Source organism: Danio rerio, chromosome 1 (genome assembly GCF_052040795.2).
Source record: "Danio rerio strain M-AB ecotype USA chromosome 1, GRCz13ab, whole genome shotgun sequence".
NCBI classification, from domain to species: Eukaryota; Metazoa; Chordata; class Actinopteri; order Cypriniformes; family Danionidae; genus Danio; species Danio rerio.
Genome location: NC_141021.1, coordinates 54,267,987 through 54,291,242, shown reverse-complemented (window position 1 = coordinate 54,291,242; position 23,256 = coordinate 54,267,987). Strand labels below are relative to the sequence as shown.

Here is a 23,256-nt window from a genome sequence, read left to right as displayed (position 1 = left end):
AAGTATGAAGCTGATCGGTCTGTTCTTGACATGTGACTCGCGGTGCGCTTACAGCATTCTGAAAAGTAGTTAAGATGCCTCCAACTGGGTGCGTCTGGAAGATGCGAGTGCGTCACTCCCAATATGCGTGCACAAGCCACGTCCCTCCATTGGAAATAACGAATGAGATTTGTGAACGGCCGCTAAAAGGCTGCCGTCATTTGTGGTCTCCAACAGTTGATCTTCTTGAAAAGAAAAATACGTACCCCTATATACATTTCTGGAGATCACCAAATACAACCCAGGAGGTACGTTTATTTGCAGTTTTTGTTTTCACGAATCCACCTGAGGACGCTGTGTACCCTTTTTGAGATCTCAAATTTCTCTTACGAGTCATTTGCGCATGCTTTACTCATGTAAATCCAACAGAGGCTCCTGTCGACTGACCCACCCTCCTCCTCCCTAAACCCAACCGATAGTGTTTTCAAAAGCAATCCATAAAAAGAAAAGCCCTCATCTGATTTTTACCACGATTTCAGGTTTTGCCACATTCTCACCCTGTTATTTACTTCTTTAGTATAATTTTTAGCATTTGCCTTGGTTTTTCCTGCTTTCTGAAATCATTCCTCACCAGACTCGAGCCAAGTCGTTGCGGTCAACTCTCCAATGCATCTCAAGTCCGCTGATATACGTGGCGAGCCACTGGGCAAACTGGTAACAGTGGAAAAGCCGTCCATACGGAGGTAAGCGGTCAGCTGGAGGTGCGAAAAGGAACAGCATCACACCACCTCGTATCGTTTGTTCTAAAGACGAAACGCAGCCATACATTCCTCTGGCTACATAATTCACGATCTCCAGAAGTGTGTACAGTGGTACGTTTTCAGAATGAGCCTATTGCAAAACAAGTAATGTTGAGTTTGTATTATAATTTTTCACTTGCACGTGTTTCTGGTCATTTTAAAAGCATTTACTAATGATTACTTTTATTGAATTATTATTTATTTTTATTGTTCAATTACTGTACCTAAATACTGTTAGGCTCGGAAAATGATAAAACACTGATTATTTCAATTGTATCTTTATTGTTATTGTATTTACCTATGCATGTAGATTAGATATATTGTATTTTATGCATGATTCACTGAAATCTCAATCAATCTAACATTACAAATTATTTAATAACAGAAGTATTAATTCATCTGGTGAATTTATACTCGATAATGTAATATATAATCGCAGAAAAACTTTTTTTTTATATTGTGCCACCGTATAGTGACAGCGAGCGATTGTGTCGAGCTGCGTCGCTCTGTGTTTGTGAGTCTACAGCATCTGACAAGCGCAGGCAACACGTCTGACAGAGGATGACAGACGGCACACAAAAAACCTCCGACTCTTCACTACGTCAGTCTGCTGTCACCACCGCCTCCCTAATGAAGCCTTTCTGACAGCCGGCTGCGTGATGTTTACAACCTTTAAAACCCTCATTTCTCCCAGCGTTTCCTTAACCCTTGTAATTACTTCTAACCAGTTGGATACTATTGTCTTGTCGAGGCTTGCAATTGTAGACTCTGGGAAGCCTGTGGTGGAAAATTGTAGTAGATCTTCGTATTTTTTTGTTGGTTTTTCTCCCTCCCAAAACTGCAGATGTAGTCTAAAAGTGATCTTTCCACCATTTAAATTTAGATGTCACCTCTTTCAGACTGAAGCAAATGAAACGGGATGTTTGTTTCATGTGAAAGGCTTTTAGAGATGCTCCCTCTTCAACGCCGAGCCTGTCTGTATTTGTATCTTCTTTTTAAAGGCATGAAGACTTTTGTGGTGCTTTTTTGGGGATGCATTACGTTTAACAAAATGAGGTGTCTTTTTTATAAGTCGTGTTTCAATAGATTCTCCAATCTTAAATGCATTGATGAAAATATCCTGAAAATCTGAATGTATCACGGCTGCCAAGAAATATGAATCAGCGCAGCTGTTATCAACATAAATAATCATAATCAAAGTTCACGATCAATAAATTCAGTATACTAAAAGGATCTTTGAAGGATCGTGTGACAGAAAAGTGTGGAATAATTATGTTAAAGTTTCAGCTTTAAATCACAGAAAAAAGTTATCTTTCAAAATATATTCAAACTGTACATATTTATACGTTATATAGTACGTATGATATTGATGTTGTTCCCTATTTTTTTATTTCATATCAAATAAACGCAGGCTTTTCCCAGTACTGGGTTGTGGCTGAGTAAAACATATGCTGGAATGGTTGGTGGTACATTCCGCTGTGGCGACTACTGATAAATAAGGAACTAAGCCGAAGGAAAATAAATGAATCATAAACAGAGGCTTCTTTCTTAATAAACCTATTTAACTACTAAAAATATAAATAAAAGTCTGTTAAACATTTCAAGTTGGCAGACATTGAATGTAGTTTTCATGTTTAGTCCATGTTCATTTGCAGGCAAATTTGGACTTTATTCAATGAAAAACAAAATAAATTTGTGTCTTTTCCCCCCGGTTTGCTTTAATAAGACACAATATGTAATGTAATACAAAAGAAAACAAGACATGTACTGTAGGTGTGTTGTGTAGTTACTCAAGTGTTGATCTTTCAGCAAAAGCATCAAAAAGCATCTTTAAGAACAAATGGAGGCAACACGACTCACTGACCCTCACGACCACGTTTTCATTCACTCAAATGAAATGCCATTTCCTCTGAGTCACTCGTAAAAATAAAGGTTCCTAAAGGAAGTCTTTGCAGTGATGTCATGGAGGAATCATTAAAGGTTCCACAAAGAACCTTCTTAAAATAAAAACATTTTAATAATCCATGGAATCTTCTGGGGAATGAAAAGCTTCTATGGATGTTAAAGAATCAATTTCTATTTCTATATCTATTTTAATCTATTTATTCAATTTAATTTGATTTGTATTAATTTTATTTGTCATTTAATTTTTTTACATTTATTTCACTTATTTTTGATTTTTTTTATATTATTTTCTTTAAAAATGTTTTATTAATTTTATTTTTATTTTATTATATTTTTATTGTTTTATTTATTTATTTTTGATTGTTTTATTTTATTTAATTTATATTTATTTCATTTTTGTTTTATTAATTTATTCTTTCATTTATTTTATTTATTATTTTTATTTTATATTATTGTTGATTATTTTATTTTATTTGTATTCATTTTTATATTTTTATTGTTTATTTTATTTTGTTTGATTATTGTATTTTTTATTTTTTTTATTAAATTTTTTGTATTTTATTATCTCTTTGTTTTATTTATTTTTTATAATTTTTTTCATTTTATTTTATTTGTATTCGTTTCGTTTTATTTTATTATCTTTTATTATTTATATTATCTTTATTATATTATATTCATTATTTAATTTATTTTAATTATTTTATAATATTTTTGTTTATTTCTATTTTACGTCATTGTATTTTATTTGTACTTATTTGAATTTTATTATCTTTGTATTGTTTTATTTTATTTCTTTATTATTTTATTTATTTTTGATTGTTTATATAATGTTTTTGATTATTTTTGTTTTATTTTATTTCAAATTATTTTGATATTATTTATATTTTATTATTATATTTGTATTATTTTATTGTATTCTTTTTTTATTGTTTCATTTATTTTATTTACTTATTATTTATTTTAGTTATTTTTATTTGATTTGTATTCATATTATTTTATTTTTATTATCTTTAAACTTTATTTTTGATTATTTTATTCAAAGTATGGCTAAATAACTGTACATAGTTTGTGAACTTGTTTTTTTATTATTTGTGATTTTATTATATTTAATAAATAAAGAAGATAAAAGCTCCACTTAAAATGTATTTTGAACATGAAAAAACAAATTAATCTACAGAGAAAAAAAATACCTATAGAGAAAGAGTGTTTTGAGTTTCAGTGCTAGGGCCCATTACCTGGAATTGCTTAAGGCCCCTAAATCAATAAGTCCACCCCTGTCTTCACCCAAAACCTAAACCCAACTTCTACCTTACTAACAATTTATAAGCAGCAAGTTAGTAGTTAATTAGCTATTATAAAAGCTAGTAGTATTAGTTGATGGTTTGTAAATACAATGCATTGAGTGGACATCTTCATCCAGCTGTTTGAAGGAGCTTTATTTTGAATGTGTTGATGTGCGCAAAGGCTTGGTGTGTTTTCTGTAATTCACAGCTGTAATGTCAGGTCTGCGATGTCGTGACTCAGTTATTTTCGCAACCCCTTCCACCCCTGTCTCAATCGTTTTGACGGGAAGCGGGGCGTGTTTTTATTTGCCTTTTTTGGCTTTATAAAGAGCCGAGCTGGATGAGCAAGTTGGGTAGATGTCTGTGTGTGTTGACGGACTCTGAGTTTGTGTCTAATTATCACCGTCGGCCTTTAGAGAGTCACAAACACTGTCCCTTTGTTGCTCACAATCTCTGGAGACTGATGTGCGAATTTTGTCAAATAAGAGCACGCTTACTTTAATATTTTTTTTAGTTGCTTTTGTTTATATTAGTGGCAGCTGTTTGCTTACCTGTGACTAACATTTCAAGTTGGTGACATTTATTAGCTGCGTTTGCTGATTAAAGTATCATAATTATTGCTCATACATGGGGTTGTGGAGTTGAACAGGTAACTATAGTGCGTAATGCTGTGCTGCTGAAAGATATGAATCATTGAGAGAGGGGTATGTCTTTAAACTTTTTTAGATTGACAGATATTAAAGTCTGTGTGAAGTCAGAATTTCAACCCAAGCTCATTCTTGGGTACCCCTATATAGATTTCTGGAGAGCGCCAAATAGGTGTCAGGAGCAACATTATTTTGCAGTTTTTGTTTTCGTGAATCCACTAGAGGGCGCTGTGTACACTTTTTCAGATCTCAAATTTCTCTTGCGAATTCCATTCGTGTCTTCTCACGTAAATCCATCAGAGGCCGCTGTCGACAGACCGACTGACCAGCCCCACCCACACAACTTCCCAAAACCCAACTGATAGGCTGCGTCCGACACTGCCTACTAGTAAGTAGGTACTGCATTTGAATTTAAACATACTCAGGGCTCGAAATTAACCTTTTTGCTTGGTAGCACCGGTGCTCCTAACTTTAAAAAGTTAGGCGCATCAGCCAAAATTTAGTCGCACCCACCAATTATGAGCACCGTTACTACAAGTTTTATACAAACAGATTTATTGTATTTGAAATCAACACTAATCAAACTAACAAGCAAAAAAATAATAATATAAATATGCGTGCGTGAGGAAAATATGTCTCAACGAAATCCCGTGATCACAAGAAAATAGATTTTTATAACAGAACTGAGTGACCAAAGCACGGAGCGCTCACCGGCCCTGCACACACTGCTTGAATGAATCTGTTACGATCTGAACGGTATAACGTTAACTGTGCTGTTCTCACAAGTGCTGTCTGATATTGCACTGATGCTTTTGACACATATTGTACCTTATTATATGCATACGTCATGTTAATAGCCATACCGGTCTTTTCATGAGTAAGTTAGCGATATTAATTTACTCAGTGTAAGCCCGTTTGTGATGGTGTACGTGATGTTAAATTTGACATATAGCTGCCCCTTGCACGGCGGAGAGCATCTGGCAATTATATGAAGGATTAAACTGAAGCTCTCGTGCTAGATGTGGCAAACAGTTACCTGAAAACTCCATCCCACAGACTTTTTATAGCGGACTTGAAGCCAACAGAAGTCTTCTACTCTTGGAAAAGTGTAGATGGTGGATTAACATTCAGCACATGATCACTAGTAAGATGTGTCATTATTTGTAACTAGATGGTTTCTAAAACTAAATCTGTCCGCGTTATCTTCAATCTCATCTTTAGCGCTAGTTTTCCGCGGTAGTAGCTCTCTGTCATCCGAAGCCAGAAGGCGCTGACTGAGTGATTGACAGCTGATATTAACCAATCATTCGCGTTCAGTGCTAGAGCAGTGGGCCAATAAGAAGAGCGCGAAGCCGGGGCAAGCATTACGGACTTGGCTTTTACTGCAGCAAGTCGACATGACAACTGTTTAAAACCATTCCTGAGCGCTGCGTTTCCCGTTCCAAGTGCAAACAAAGAGCTTAGAGATGAATTCTGCGTGAATGTCTCCCGAATCCGCGCATGTGCTGAACATTTTGCAGTAAAAACTGGTCGCACACAACAATTTTAAGCACTCGCAGAAATGCTCCCAAAAATATTTTATGGTCGCATAGATAAAATTTCGGGCGCATATGCGACCAAAATGGTCGCAATTTCGAGCCCTGATACTACTCGGCCGTTATAAAAGTACGTTCTGTAAAGTATGAATGTGAGCAGTATAAATGGAATTCGTACATACTACAACCGCTATTTTGTCATGGTCTTGTGACCTACCAGCTTCAGTTGCGTAGCTTCACTTCACTTCCACTTCATGAATTCTCTCAGGGGGCATCATGGGATGCGCACTTCAGAATCTCGCTGGAAGCAGGTCATCCGGGTACTTCTCCCATACTGATTTTCAATTCTATGAATTCAGACATGCAACTCGGCTCGCATACTGATTTTAGCATACTATATAGTATGGAAGTATACGGAGGTATTTCGGACACAGCCAAAGTGCTATTTCAGAGTAATTGGTGTAATAGACTTTGAACAAGCAAACAATTCATGTAGAAAAAGAAGTTATTTTTAACTATTTTTGCATAGTTTTAAACATTTTTTAAGATCATACAAATTTTTTGGCAAAGAAATTAGATGTTTTGACCTGAACTATCTCCAAGCAAACCACCTAGAAACTGTCTGGAATTCCTTAGCAACTACTTAGAATTCCCTAGCAACCAAGAAACTGCCTAACAGAACTATAGCAACTATGAAAAAGACAAAAGTTTAAAAAATGGCTGCATCCAAAATCGTATACTTCCATACTATATAGTATGCTAAAAATAATATGCGAACCAAGTAGTATCAAAGACTATAGAATACACAAGACATGTCATTCGTATCTTTTTGAATGGGGAAAAGTGTAACGGTCAATATGGCGAATAAAGCCCGCCTTCTAGTGCAGGAACCAATCATCGATCAATATATGGCGAATAAAACCAGCCTTCTAGTACATGAACCAATCATCAATCGATATATGGCGAATAAAGCCCGCCTTCTACTATAGGAACCAATCATCGATCGATATATGGAAAATAAAGCCCGCCTTCTAGTACAGAAGCCAATCATAGATTGCTTTATGGCAAATAAAGACCGCTTTCTAGTACAGGAACCAATCATCGATCGCTATATGGCAAATAAAGCCCGCCTTCTAGTACAGGAGCCAATCATCGATCGCTATATGGAGAATAAAGCCAGCCTTCCAGTACAGAAGCCAATCATCGATCACTATATGGCGAATAAAGCCGGCAATTTCAGACACGGCCAATGTATAGTGAAAATCTAGTATATATTGTGTATAGAGCTGCCATGAAGAACTGATAAACCCGTGACGGTGACAGAAGTCTCACATCAGTCATGCATTACAGGGAAAGCAGAAAGTGCTAACAAGAACACAACAATCACACTTTTCTAGTCACTTTAAATCTGGCAAAATGTGTTTGTTTATGCTGGTTGTTGTTAGCTTTCCTAGTGCAAAGGGAAGGGATTAAAGGTATGGCAACTTTTTATCCCAGTGATGACGACATTTGTGGGGCAGTGTGGTGATTATGATGGTGATTATGAATTATATGTAATAATCTTCTGTTATGCATCACCTATGATTCCTACAGCTTATGGATGATGCGGTAGGTTTACTAATAGTTGTACTGTACTGACTTTCTGGGTGGTTGCTTTAATTAAAAAAAAATATTTGGAGTCATTTTTGATACTGAAAACAATCAACTTATAATAATAAAAATAATTAGCTGTGCTTTGGGATTGAAACCTTTCAATGAGAGCAATAATAGTTTATAATAATCAATATTTCTAAATAACAATATATTACATTCTTAGAAATAATATTAATAATAATAATAATAATACCAATAAAAATATATTTTTTATTTTTACTAATATAAAAATAAAATATTGCCATTTCATGGTAAGAGTACCTAAACACACTAATATATATATATATATATATATATATATATATATATATATATATATATATATATATATATATATATATATATATATATATATATATATATATATATATATATATTCATTTTAAAATGCTAAATTACCAAGTTTATTTGGGTGAAAACTACATGTTTACTGCTAATTTAGTATGCCATGTATTTTTTGTACATACCCCATCTTTTTTTTTTTTTATCTCTAATAATATCTAAGAGCTTTTCATCTTTAGATATGGGATCTTTCTTAAAATGTATTCTTTCAGCTTATTTTATCATTCGTGAGGTTGTACATTGATTGCTTTAAATGAAATACATTTTATTATTGTCGTTGATCTCAGTTGTAAAAGCAACAAATAATAACTTGACTTCTAGTTGATCATTTGGGAAAGTGGCAGAAGGTAGATTTTTCCGATCAATCATCATTTGAACTGCATTCCAATCATCACAAATACTGCGGAAGACCTACTAGAACCAGCATGGACCCAAGATTCTCATAGAAATCTGTCAAGATTGGTGAAGGAAATGTCATGGATTAGGGTTACATTCAGTAAGGGGGAGTGCGAGAGATCTGCAGAGTGGATGGCAACATCAACAGCCTGAGGTATCAAGACATTTGTGCTGCCCATTACATTACAAACCACAGGAGAGGGCAAATTCTTCAGCAGGATAGCACTCCGTCTCATACTTCAGCCTCCACATCAAAGATCCTGAAAGGAAAGAAGGTTAAGGTGCTCCAGGATTGGCCAGCCCAGTCACCAGACATGAACATTATTGAGCATGTCTGGGGTAAGATAAAAGAGGAGGCATTGAAGATGAATCCAAAAAATCTTGATGAACTTTGGGAGTCCTGCAAGAATGCTTTCTTTGCCGTTCCAGATGACTTCATTAATAAGTGATTTGAGTCATTGCTGAGATGTATGGATGCAGTCCTTCAAGTTCATGGGAGTCATCCACAATATTTACTCTGTCTTCACTGCAGCATGACTTCATTTTTTATACTTGACATTATTTCTGTTAAGTTAAAGACTTTTGTCTAAGCAAACTCAGAGCTTACTGTCCTAAATAAATAATTAAAAATCAAGGCATGATCATATTTTATTTTGGTAAGTGTAATCTAGAGGCCTTTGCCTTTCATATAAGCCACTTCTGATACCAAATGATCAACTAGAAGTCAAGTTATTATTTGTTGTTCCTAAAGCTAGGACAGGCAACAATACTTTTTGTCAGGTAGTGTACTTTTTTAAGTCATCAATTATCTAAAATATCCTCTAAATCATCTTTCTGATGTGTCGGTGACCCCTGTTTGCCTTTCTTTATGTTTGAATTTCTCAACTCTGGCCTCCTGGAGAGCCAGACAGTGGCATTTTCAGCAAGTCGATTTCCTCCCTCCTCTTTGCGAAACTGTTTATGTTGTGTCTTACACAGGGTTTTTCCAGTCTAGAAAGGCTATTTTGGTCAGATAAACAGTGTGGTGTGGGTGGGATCGCTAAAGAGTAGGACATGAACGAACATGGGTGAGACATTACAGAGAGCGCAAAAAATAGACAGGTTTCCATTCCACCTCAAGGTGCCCTCAGGGCGGAAATTACCGGAGAGATTCTCCAAGGACACGGCCAGATGAAACAATACAGCAGAGAATAGGAGGATAGAAGAAGCTCAGACAGCTTAATAACAACTCAGACTGTTTTTTGACAAGCAGCTCTATTTTTGAGAGTTGATTTTATCTATGTAATAGTGCGGTTCATATTTAGGCGTATATTATGAGAAACTACTTTTTTGTTTTAAACACATGAGGTGTTGTATTATGCTGTTAACAATTTTGGTAAATTACACAGTATTTAACTGTAATATGAACTATATAGGACTGTTATGCAGTGTGTTATTGTATTTTGAAGATGCATTGTGAAAATTAGTGTATATGTTACGGTATACAGATATTAAAAATAAATATGCAGGGAGTGAGGGTCCAAACACAGTTCATTGATAGCTTAGTAAGACAGGCAATGGTCAAATAGGAACAAACAGATACATGAGGATAACCCAAAATCAGAGTCGTGATCAGGCAAAAGGTCAGTGCAGGAGACAAACAGCATAAACAAAACAAATAAGGGATCAAAAATCATGAAAGAACAAGGCAAGGTAAATAAGACTCAGCAATGGGTGTGTGTGTGTGTGTGTGTGTGTTTGAGAGGTGAACATATAGTCCAGATAATCAGTCCATGATGAGTTACCACCTGTGTGTTTACTCAGGGGTGATCCAGAACTGGTGTGTTTATGAGGTGCCTCATGGGAGTTGTAGTTCAAAGTGGCAGAATTGTAGTCCAGGTAATAATGCATGCTTTCCAGCAATCTGCAAAGCCTATACGCACATAGCAAAATTTCTCTGGCCCATCTCTGGCCCACACAATTTTTGCTTTTGCTTTGGTTCCCAGACTGCAGTGAATTATGGTGCATGTCTGGACCAAGTCTGGCTTCCGGACAATAGCCAAACATGGACCATATGTGGGCCAAGTTAATAACCCATAACTGGGTCTGAAGTAAGCCAGATATGTTGGCGTGTCCTGACTGCAATGAAAATGATAAACCCATGAAGCATTGTGCTTTGGGAGCATTATGGGTGTGGTTTTTCTTGGAGCAACCTGATTGTTAGAATTTAGTTTCTTTACTCTAAAATCATTTAAAAGTATTTAGAGGTCAAAAGGTCAAGAAAGGCCAAACTTAGGTGGCCCACATATCAATTATTAATATCTGGGTCAAATACTACATTTGACATCTGGCCCATGTCTTGAAGATGGTGCCACCTCTGCCAAACCTGGGTTATGTTTGGCCCACATGCTGTCTCCCAATGTCAGATGAAAACCTGCTGTGCACGCTTTATGCCAAATCTGGGATGGAATCATTTGCTACCTGGGTAGATCGCTGGTGATCGTGACACATCCCAGTAAAACAGCTAAATGCAAAAATATTTGGACCTTTATTTTGTCCATTAGGTGTTCTTCAGATGGGTGGGATTTGCTATTGGTGAAACTCAAGTGATTGACAGGTTAACTCCGCCTTCATGCCAGTAATCAGTCACTAGGCAGTGAAAGTTATTTTGATTTAAAAAAAAAAACACTCCCCCTTTTTTGTAAATAGGCTCATTTTATGTCGCCTAGAGTTAAACAGTACAGTTTTACCATTTTTGGATGACGAGCACGTTTAGCTTAGCTTAACATAGATCATAGAATCAGATTAGACCATTAGCATATCACTCAAAAATGACCAAAGATAAGTTCTATTTAATGCTAGAATCTTCTGTAGTGTACTAAAACCGACCAAAAATAAAAAGTTGCTATTTTTTGGGTTGATATGGCTAAGAGATTACACATGATGCTAATGGTCTAATCCGATTCAATGATCTATGCTAAGCTAAGCTAAAAGTGCTCCTGCCAGAACCAGAGATTGGCTTAATGGATTCAAAAATGACAAAACTCAACTGTTCAACTGTAGGGGACTCAAAATGAGCCTATTTTCAAAAAGGCAAAGTATTTCGTTAAAGATCATGAGTTCACCAAAATCTAAAAATGATTCAAACTAAAATTTGACTTTGAGGATCTAGCGCAGTAAAGTCAGTTTCCAAACATGAGCTTTGAAACCCAATCTGATGCACTGAAGCATTAAAAAAAAAATCCCTGCATGCTTTAAATCTCCCTCGATCTTTCCAGAAGTCATCAGATGTATCGTTCTCCTTCCCAAAATCCCCCCGCTGAGTGTCCTGAGTAAACACACATGTTGTTTTCAGCTTTTACTCCCAAAACGCCTCTATCTTGGCAGGCCTCCCAAAACAGTTTGATTGGAAACAATTTACACCTCAGGATGCAATCAGACTTTTTTTTTTCTTTCTCCTCCACACATTTTTTTCCAGCACCGACACATTCCTGAGTCACTCATGGCACACATGGCTTTATTTTCTCCCCCAAAATCTTCAGGCTGCTGTTCTGGGCTTGATGAAGAGAGTCACCGTCCAGATCTCCTCCTGATTAAAGGCTCTACAGCTGCTCGTGAGTCACTCAATACAACACATATCTGAGAGTCTCTTCATACAGAGCTGAATGCATTGGTTAAGACATGTTTACACAAACACACACACACCGCTTTTCTTTCAGATCATGAGGAGGTACAGTGGAATAAGATGCGGATTTTGTTTACTGCTTGAGCTTATGTAAAAGTATAGTCTATTCATTCATTCATTTTCCTTCAGCTTAGTCCCTTGAACCGCCAACTATTCCGGCATATGTTTTAGGCAGCCGCAACCCAGTAATGGGAAACACCCATACACTCTCTCATTCACACACACACACTTACAGTATACACCTACGGCCAATTTTGTTTACCCATTACAGTATATATTTATAGTCTATACAGTATATTTTCTCTGATTGGAAGAACTTTTTTCTCTATTAAGAACTTTTGTGGAATGAAAAGGTTCTGTGGATTCTATAAAGGTTCTACAGTAGCCGTTGATGCCAAAGAAGAACCTGTTATTCTATTCAATTGGCGAAAAGATCATTAAAGGTTTCTCAATGCCGCATTTCTGTTGCACGGAAATAAAGCTGCAGCAATTTAAAGGTTTGCCAATACAAACCCACATTGGATTAACTAGCAGCAAGCCGTTGACATATTATGTCTTTTCCACACGCAAGTCCATTATTGCAAGTATGTAATGCTTTTCATAAACTGGCCCCCATGACTGACTAATTGAATAGCCCTGTTGTAGGGGTATATTTGTGGTAATGGTAAAATATTATATTTTTATTGGTCCAAATTATTGTTTTTTTATGGCAAAAAATCATTCAAATGTTACATAAAGATAAATTGCCTACCCTAAATATAGCAAAACTCAATTTCTGATCAGTGGTACTAATCGGCATAAAATAAAAATTAAAAAAGGCATAAAATAAAACAAAAAAACATACAATGAAATATGAAAGGGCTGAAATAAAAAGGCATAAAATAAAAAAGGCATAAAATAAAATAGCAAAGAAAAATATTTTAAATAAAAAGGCATTAAATAAAAAAGACTTAAAATAAAAAGGCCTAAAATAAAAAAGGCATAAAATAAAATAAAATGGCATAAAATAAAATAAAATGGCATAAAATAAAAAAAGTCTTAAAATAAAAGAGCATAAGATGAAAAAAATGGCATGAAATAAAAAATAAAATATAAAGGCATAAAATAAGGGTATTGGTTTATGTATATTTGTGGTAATGGCCAAAAATATAACATTGTATGGGTCCAAATTATTGATTTTTCTTTCATGGCAAAAATCATTACAGTATTACGTAAACATTATGTTCCATGAAAATATTTCCAAATCACCTACCTTTAATATAACAAAACTAAATGAATGATCAGTGTTACTAATATAGGCATATTATAAAAATCAAAAAGACAAAAAACAAAAATAAAATAATATATAAAAGGCATAAAATAAAATTAAACGACATAAAATAAAAATAATAAATTTAAATATAATAAAATAAAATAAAATTGATAAAAAAAAATTTATATATATATATATATATATATATATATATATATATATATATATATATATATATATATATATATATAATTTTTATTTTTTTTCATTTTTTTTATTTAATGTGTGGTCCAGGGTCACATACTGTGGTTAATATTTAAAAACCAAGCATAGTAAGTAGAAGATAAATCACATTTCACACTATAAAGATATCTTTGGTCTAAAGTTTCAATCTAAAAATGTCATATTCACCATTACATGTGATAAACAAAACAATATTATTTCAATTAACTGCTGAATAAACATCAGTACAGAACAAAATATTATAGCTATTTTTAATTTGCATTTCTTAATAAACCACATTTGCCCTTTTTTATTTGGGTAATATGTCAATATCAAACTTAATGGAATTATAAAAAGACAGAGAGAGAGAGAGAGAGAGAGAGACTTTAAGTTCATATCAAATGACAAACACTAAATATGTTAATGAACAACAGTGTTAGGAAGAAGGCAGTATTATTGTTTAATAGATATTAACTACATACTACAATGCTGGGTTGTTGTAACCCATTGTTGGGTCAAGAGTTGTGTTCATTCATTCATTTTCTTTTTGGCTTAGTCCCATTATAAATCAGAGGTCGTCACAGTGAAATGAACCGCCAACTTACCCAGCATATGTTTTACGCAGCGAATGCCCTTCCAGCTGCAACCCATCACTGGGAAACACTCATATATTCCAGCATCCACACACATACGCTACGGATAATTTAACTTTACCCAATTCACCTAAAGCGCATGTGTTTGGACTGTGAGGGAAACCAGAGCACCTGGAGGAAACCCACGCAAACACGGGGGGAACATGCAAACTCCACACAGAAATGCTAACTGACCCAGCCGAAATTGAACCAACGACCTTCTTGATGTGAAGCGACAGCGCTACCCACTGCGCCACCGTGACACCTTAAAAGTTGTGTTAAAAAGAATTGAAAAAAACAACGTTGGAGTTGTCCATATTTAACCCAACGTCACAACAACCCAGCATTTTTTAGAGTGCATCAATATTTAATAAGCATCACAACAACAACGACTAAATATTTTCCTTTCTGCTTTAAAAAAAATGATAGTCTGACACCTCAAGTGAGTGACATTCATGGAGTGAATGCCACTTGCTCTGTCGGTTTCTCACAGTGTTGTGCACATTAACACACACACACACACACACACACACACAGGCTCTAAGGTCCCGCTGTGGGGAAGGCCAGTGACTCAAAGCGACTCACAGACGTCCGCAGACTGAAACAGGAGAGCACTTCTTTTATATGCTCAAATATTCAGACAGCCTTTGAACTGATGACAGAAGCACCGACAGACTAAACACAAACACACACTTAAAAAAATAATAAAAAATGCACTAATTCTCAGACTCCGACGGGAATCCCCCAGGCTGAGCAGGCCAAATCCCTGCAGCCGTCCTGAGAAAACAAGCCTGAGTTTCACAGATGACTTCACCGCTACAGAGGGGGAAAGTTGGAGTCAAGCTCATCCCCCCGCCCACGGACTCACCTGGGGGGCTGCAGGGAGCTTGTTCGGGGAGGTTTGTGGTCTGGGACTTCACTAGATACACTCCGCTGACCATGCAGAGAGCTGATCATCATATGATCACATGATCATGCTGGAGCCAAAAACACAGCGTTTTCTAGTCACTTCTGTAATTGAGCCCATGTTCTCCATCAGGATGAGCTCATCGCATGGGTCTGATTTCGCTTTTGATGAAGGCCTCATAAAGTTTGGTTTCCAGTGGCAATCATGGGAAACAAACAGTGCCAAAGGAAACGCTTACAGCATGCAGCATCTCGCTCACTTCTTGTGGTTAACTCTAAAAAACATGCTGGGTTGTTTTTCAAATAAAATGTTGGATTGGATTCTTTTTAAACCCAACAACTGGGTTTGCCCGTATCTGATCCAAAATTGGGGATTTAAATTGAATGAATAACATTTTAGTGTTTTGCCTCAAGTTTGCTTCTTGGGGTAAAATTGTAAGATCATAAGCATTTTTAGCACCCACAAAGGATCAAACTAAATTGAAGACAAAAAACTAAACTTAATGCTAAAATAAAAAAATAATAATAAACAAAAACAATAATAATAATTTAATTTATTAATCAAAAAAAATAAAAATACAAAATATAATTAAATTAAATTAACCAAAAAAGTAATAAAAAATATTTTTAAAAACCATTCAAAAATCATCAAAACAAAAAAATGTAAATTAACAAAAAAATCTCTAATAAAAAAAATTCATCAAAACAAATAGAAGTTAAATTCAAAATTCATCAAAATATAAGTTTAATTAAGTTAAAAATTAATCAAATTAAAAAATTTCAAAAAATAAAAAATAAATAAATAAATAAATAAAATAAATAAATAAAAAATAATCAAAACAAAAAAAATTAAATAAAAATTAATCAAAACAAAAAATTTTATAAAAATTTATCAAAACAAAAATAATTAAATAAAAAATATTCTAAACCCATTTTTTCATTTAATTAAATAAAAAATTCATAAAAACATTTATTAAATTTATTAAATAAAAAATTTGTCAACATAAAAAATGTAAATTAAATTAAATAAAAAACACATCATAATAAAATGTAATAAAAAAATTATCTAAAACAAAAATGTATTTAATTTAAAATTCATTAAAACACACAAAAAAGTAATTACAACTAAAAATTATTTAAATAAAAATAAAAATTAAACTAAATAAAAAAATTCATCAAAAAATTATAAAAAATTATCAAAAACAAAAAAGTTATTGAATTAAAAAAATCAAAAACGAAAAAATATAAACAATTAATTAAATTAACAACTCTTCAAAACAAAACAACAACAACAAAAATGTTTTATATATATAAAAAATGTTAAGTTATTGGTCAATATCTGACAAATAAAATAAAGATAAAATAAAACACATTATACCAAATGCAAAACAAACACCAAACAAGCATAAAAATACTGAGTTGTTTGGTCAAATATGGGCAAAACTGTGTCATTTAAATTATATGTTTGTCCAAATGTGACCCCACAATGGTTTAAAACGGTCTCAAACTCAATCCCTGGAGAACCACAGCTCTGCAGTTTTGCTCCAACCCTAATCAAACACAACTGATAATCAAGAAAGACTAGAGACTATTAAGCAGGTGTGCGTTAAAGGTGGTTGGAACTAAACTATGCAAAGCTGCGGCCCACTAGGAATTGAGTTTGAAACTATTGGTTTAAAACAACCCAGCAATTTTTTGAGTGAGAGCAAAAAAAGGATATAAAACATAAGGAAATGTAAAAATCTGGCAAACTTTTCCAGCTAAATAAACTCATTAGTTCCACTCAGATCATTTTCTGACTAATTATCAGGAAAAGCTTCACAGTTATTGCACTATTTTTTGCATGTGCGTTTGGGCTTAATCGGCTTATGGCATGCAGTTTTGCTTCAGAAAGGCTGCTGCATCCAGCCTCCGCATCAGAGTCTGAGAGCAAAATAAATGAACGCACAAACTAAAGGAGGAATAAATTGATTTGCCCCATCAATCAAACGGAGCATGTGAAGGAAGAGGAAGGGTCGTGTTGCCAAGGCTCTACAGCTGGTGTTCGGGAGCGAATGCGTCACAGAGCCTATGATTGCATACACAGCCTCTTCTACCAAACGCACACACACACTTCTGATCTGGCACAAGTGAACACAGGGATTTATTTGCGCATTTCATATAGTGACGGCAGAGAATCTCAAGCCCGCTTATATTATTTCTGAGGCCCTCCTTAATTTAGTTTTTGATTACATAACAGTTCCTGCGATCATCTTCACAGGCCGGTTACCACAGCAACATGGAGACGGGCTGTGTTCGACTTAGAAAACGAGCACACTTGATACCAAACACAAAGTGCTCAAGTTTTAACTTTGAAGAACTTCAGATGAAGTGAAAATGATCGTTGATCCATTTAGGCAATAAATAAGGTGAATGCCATCACTGTTTTGGAGCACACTACAGCTTGATGACTGATGCTAACATCTAGACAGCTTAATTTTGATTTCACAGCGGCTTTAATTCTCATTTATAAGTCACTCTGGATAAAATAATCTGTTAAATGTGTAAACGTAAATCATGAGTGAATACTCTAATGAAAATTACTCTGTAGTTAGGGCTAGCATTGCAATATTTTTTTCATTTTGCGATATAGATATTGCGATAGAAATACAAGTTCACTAGAATTGTTGAATAACTATTTTAGATTGATTGGGATGATCCTGTAGAGGAGTTCATCTGCATAAAACATAAGAAACAATCTACAAGCAAAGACGAATTCAATAATGAACAAGATAGATTAAATAAACACTGTTTCATCGTTTTTAGAGGAGTCTAATAGTATTCAGCAGTAATTAAATGATCAAATGTAAAATAATACTGTGTAGTCTTCATTCGATAAACAGTTCAATAAAATTAATCGTTATTCATTTGTCAAAGTTACAAACGATACAATTTCTTAGGCCTGAATGCTTTTAAAAGTTTACACAACACATTTTTATTAGTTTCCATATAAACATCCTCAAATAAGTCCACTTTACTTTACTTTAATTTATCGTCCCCAGTGAGGAACTTGCCTTGGACCATACAGGCTTGTATTCGGATACACTGAACACAACAGACAACACCACATATCAACACAAAAATTAAGAAAAAGCACATTTTGGTCAGTTAGTTATTGCTTCCCTTTTCTCGGACGGCAATTTTAAGAGCCTTGTTTGAGCGCTGATTCAGGAAGTGTTTCTGAAGGAAAAAGTCTCTCTCTCTCTCTCTCACCACAAAGAAAAGGAAGTGAAACACAGTGGCATAAAGGAAACAGTTAGGAGCATTTCTGCACAGTCTACAGCGCATTTCTCTTCCACAAATGACACAAGAAAAAACTATATCAGGCTGGAAACGTGATTCGATGAGACTGCAATCAAGTTCAGAGAGATCAGTGACTTATAAAGCTTCATGATATCAAAAACAGACATTGCAATATTTAGTTTTTCTCCTATATGTATACAGTGCTCAGCATAAAAGAGTACACCCTTCACAAATCTCTCATTTAAATTAATATTTTCCATAAGATGCATTATAATATTATATTTGTGCATATACAGCGGGAAAAATAAGTATTGAACGTCTCTATTTTGTTCACAAAACATTATTTTCAGTGGTGCTGTTAACAATTTTTTTCCCGGATGTTGGTAACAACCAACAAAATCCAAATATGCAAAGAAAACAAATCTATTTAGTTTACAAATTAAGTTATGCATAATAAAATGAAATGACGCAGAGAAAAGGGTATTGAACACATGAAGAAAGGGAGGTGTAGAAAGGCAGTGAAAGCCCAGACAGCAGCTGAAATCTCACAAAATTATATCTTTCTTCAGAAACCCTCCGCCCTTCATCATTGAAAATGAATATTTGCTGCTTCATTTCAATATTTACATTAGCCAAGGAAACTCTTAAATGCTTTCAGAGAAAGAAAATCAAGCTGTGGAATGGCCCAGCTAATCCACTGACCTAAATCCAATAGAAAATATAAAGATCGAATTTGATAGATGAGACCAACAAAACCATCAAGAGTTTCACACTCAGTTAAAGTCTGTGCAAAAATTAGTAGCCCAAACTTATATGTTAGGGGAAAATATTAAGAGAACAAAAATAGATAAGTAAAATTTTGTTGAAATTTTGTAGTTTGTACATTTTTTTTTGGAATATTTCGCATGAATATAAACATACTATCTTTCTACTTCTAAAGATGCTCTGTGACAAAATATTATTTTAGTAAATATATGTGTTTAATAAATCTCTTTTGTTCAAATGCACCAAAATATATTGCATATCTTCACAGAGAAGAGCATAAAAATATTTTCAAATCGGGATGTGCTCATTTATGCTGAGCAATGTATAGTTACAACCCTGGTGAGTTTTAATAAAGCACTTATTTGGGGATCTACGGAAATGGAGAAGGCATCTGAGGCTGAAGTACTAATGCGTGTGCACCAACATATATGAAGAAGAGCATGTTTCTCTGAAAGCGGGACATCGAGTGGCAGCAGGAATAAATCTAGAGGCAAATTCCAAGAATCTATGAATGGAAATAAAATGGAGAGCACAAGCATCGTCATGATAAAAGAGAACAAGTGGATCCACTTCTTTACCGGACGTTCCCAATTATATGAGGATATGAACATTTCCATCCAACCCCATTGATTTCATTAACAATTTTCATTCGTTTTTCTCCTTTAAGTAATATAGTTAATATATTAAGATTTTCAGATTTGCAAAAATATACACAGCGCCCTCTAGTGGATTTGTCATCTGAAACGAGCGATGAAACAACCATATATCCAGATTCACAGAAATGCAAGCTGAGGTACATATTTCTAATGAGCCTGGGTTGCTTATTTTTTAACTGGTGTTTTTAACCATATCTAGCCCAATCTCATAAAAAACATAACTATTTGTATTGTCAGAAAAGTGGCTCATTTGTACAAATTCTTATGATTTAATTCGTATGCAAATATTCAAGGGAGACTCTTTTTTTTCACCCAAACACCACTGCTAAACATACACCTCATTGCGGGATGAGTAAATCATACTAAAATGCATGAATGTGATTGTACAAATTAATTCATATTAGCTAGTACAAAATCTAAAACCTACGAATTGCTGTGAGATTGCTTTGATAAATTCACACGCACTCACACACTATGACCAATTTAGTTTATTCAATTCACCTATAGCGCATGTCTTTGGCCTGTGGGTGCTCCAGTTTCCCCCAGAGGAAACCCACACCAACGCGGGAAGAATTAGCTAGAAGTGGCTAATACTAAATCTAAAAGTTACGAATTGCAGTGAGATTGTGTTGATTTATCATTAAAGGAGCAAACAAAGTAAATGTGTGAAAAGTGTCGACAGTTCTGGAGAAGGAAGCTGTCTGATTCATGGATTGCTTCACTGATTGCTCGTCATCTATTGACGTCAATAACCATAATAATAAAAAAAAAACTCTTCACCTGTTGAAACATTGAGCCAAATGTGCAAAGTTCACACATCTGCTGTGCAGCTTTTGGGAATCTGGAAGCTGTGATCTTTTCAGAGAATTTAATGAAATCACTATTTTCATCGCTGATGATGATGATAAGATAACATATTCATTAATATCCCTGTAATACCTGCGTAAAGAGAAGGGTAATAGTCAACAGAAGTACGTCGACATCCTTGAAAAACACTGACAAAGAGTTCTCAAAAGTCAACGACACTTTCATTATCTGATTCATTTTGCACCTTCTTTTGATCTGCTGCCAGTAGATGAACTGTATCTGACACACACACACAAACACACAGAGAGAAAGACAGAGAGTGAAAGAGAGAAGCCACACTAAGAATAAGACACTAAAGTAATTTGACACACTTTTTCTACATATGTCACTTATCTGATTGATAATATTTGAAACAATAATAATATAAAGACTAATTTGAAGATTAAGGCCCAATCCCAATTCTATTTTTGTACCCCTAACTCTTTCCCCTTAGCCCTTGCAACCGAGGGTTAAGGGAAAGGGCTTCAAAATGTACCCCTAAGAATTGGGACACCACTACATCACCTGCACAGGTCACCATATGTCCTCGCCATATCTTGCTTCATATAAGTTCAGATGATGGCGACTGCTGTAGAGATTCCAGTTGTGTTATTTTTTGGTATTTATCTTCAGGAAATCACTGAAGCCATGTATAATGTTATAATAACGATCTAATGTGCCAATAAGATCGTAACAGTACTGTGCATTTAAACAGTGGCCATATTCATTAATGTAACACACCAAAAACAACATTAACATTATAGCAGACACTGTAAAAAGCCCATTCCCAGCCACTAGACTTTTCTGACAGGGTATTCCAGTGTCATCGAGTGTCAGAATGTTGTAGGACTCCTCTACAGGAGTTATTATTAGGGATTATTGACCGTATTCTCCGCCGACGAGCGGGCGCTGCCATTTGAATCTTTTTGGCTTGAGACTTCCGGTCTCATTCACTTCCATTTATTTTTTGACGTTAAAAACTGCTCATTACGCTGCTTGATGTTGCAATTTGATATTTTCTTATTATATTTTTCTACTTGGTCTGTATAGTCATGCAAACATTTGTTTGTAGAGCAAGTAGTTTGACCGTTTTCTGCCGTTTATTATTCCTAGTCATTTCTCCCATAGGCGACTGAATCGGAAGTTCTAAGACAATCGCGAAAACAGGCGCACTTCCACATTTTAGAATAAGGTCAATAGATCGCAAATAGATCGCGAAATTTAGCAGTTTTTATTTTATTTTGGGTAAGCTAAATGGGGGTTTAGTGTTGGGCTATCAACCCACCTCATAAAAAACAGATGTTACGATGTTACGAAACACCAATATGGTGACTAAATATCAACTTCGAAATAAATGGCACTGGGAGTAAGTATAAGTAAGTGTAAATAATATTCAGCAACTAAACTACAGAGTGATCATGTTTGTCTCCTAATATTAAAATAAAATAAAATAAAAAAATAAATAAAATACGGCAACCAAAAGGAAGTTTAAATATAAACGCCAGTTAAATAAAATCCTAAATTCCGATCTTTGCACCAAAAGTGATTGTAAACACTAAATAAAAATGTAAATAAAAATTTGATTGAAATGTAAATATAAATAAAATAATTTTTAAATAAAAAGTAAATAAAGGTAAAAAAGATTCATTTATAGAGATTCACTAGATTTTGTAAGTGCGAAATTCTGTTGTACGATGGTGCAAAAAGGGGCGGGATTAAACAAGGTGATTAAACAAAAATAAGCAAGTGATTGGACCATATTTTAAATTTGTATCCAGAGGTCATGTTTGATCATCGATTGGTCTCTCAAGCAGTCTCGTGATGCAATTTCGCAGGTCAGAGTTCAACATGCTTGAACTTTCCAAAGCAGAAAACTGCAAAACACTGACACAGTCACATGCATATGAATATGCAAAACAATCTCACGCAATTCGTAACTTTTTAAATCAGTGGCTAATTCGCATGAATTTGTACAATCTAATTCGTACAATTTAGTACGATTTGCTCATCACCCAGTGACGGTTGGGGTTAGGGGTGGGGTTGGATGCCACGCTTCCTTTTTAAAATCCAGCTGCAACCCAGTACTGGGAAACAACCATATACACTCATTCACAAACCCTCACACACTTTGGCCAATATAGTTTATTTATTTCACCTATAGTGCATGTCTGGCCTGTGGGGGAAAACCAGAGCACAGGGAAGAAACCCATGCCAACATGGGGAGAACATTCAAACTCTACAAAGAAATACCAACTGACCCAGCTGGAACTCAAACCAGCCACCTTCTTGCAGTGAGGTTACAGTGTTAACCACTGAGCCACCATTAAAGTGATTGTTAAAACTAAATAAAAACGTTAATAAAATTAAATAGAAACAAAGTAAAAAAAAAGTAAAATAAGTGGTATTACTGAGTAATATTAATATATAATGTTAAGCAAAAAACAAAGTATATATACCTAAACTGCATAAAAGGAGACTAGAAAGCGACTAT

The 23,256-nt window shown here is 34.7% G+C and overlaps 2 long non-coding RNA genes across 6 annotated transcripts in view; both read right to left on the bottom strand.

The window, feature by feature from the left end:
• The window catches only part of si:ch211-145g9.7, a 72,945-nt gene that overhangs the window by 29,333 nt on the left and 20,356 nt on the right, over nt 1-23,256 (bottom strand). The window lies entirely within an intron of this gene.
• LOC141375090 (uncharacterized) lies at nt 18,173-21,005 on the bottom strand. Its single transcript, XR_015477023.1, has 3 exons — nt 20,971-21,005; nt 20,700-20,858; nt 18,173-19,768 (listed from the first exon to the last, which is right to left on the bottom strand). It is a non-coding gene; the product is annotated as an uncharacterized LOC141375090 (long non-coding RNA).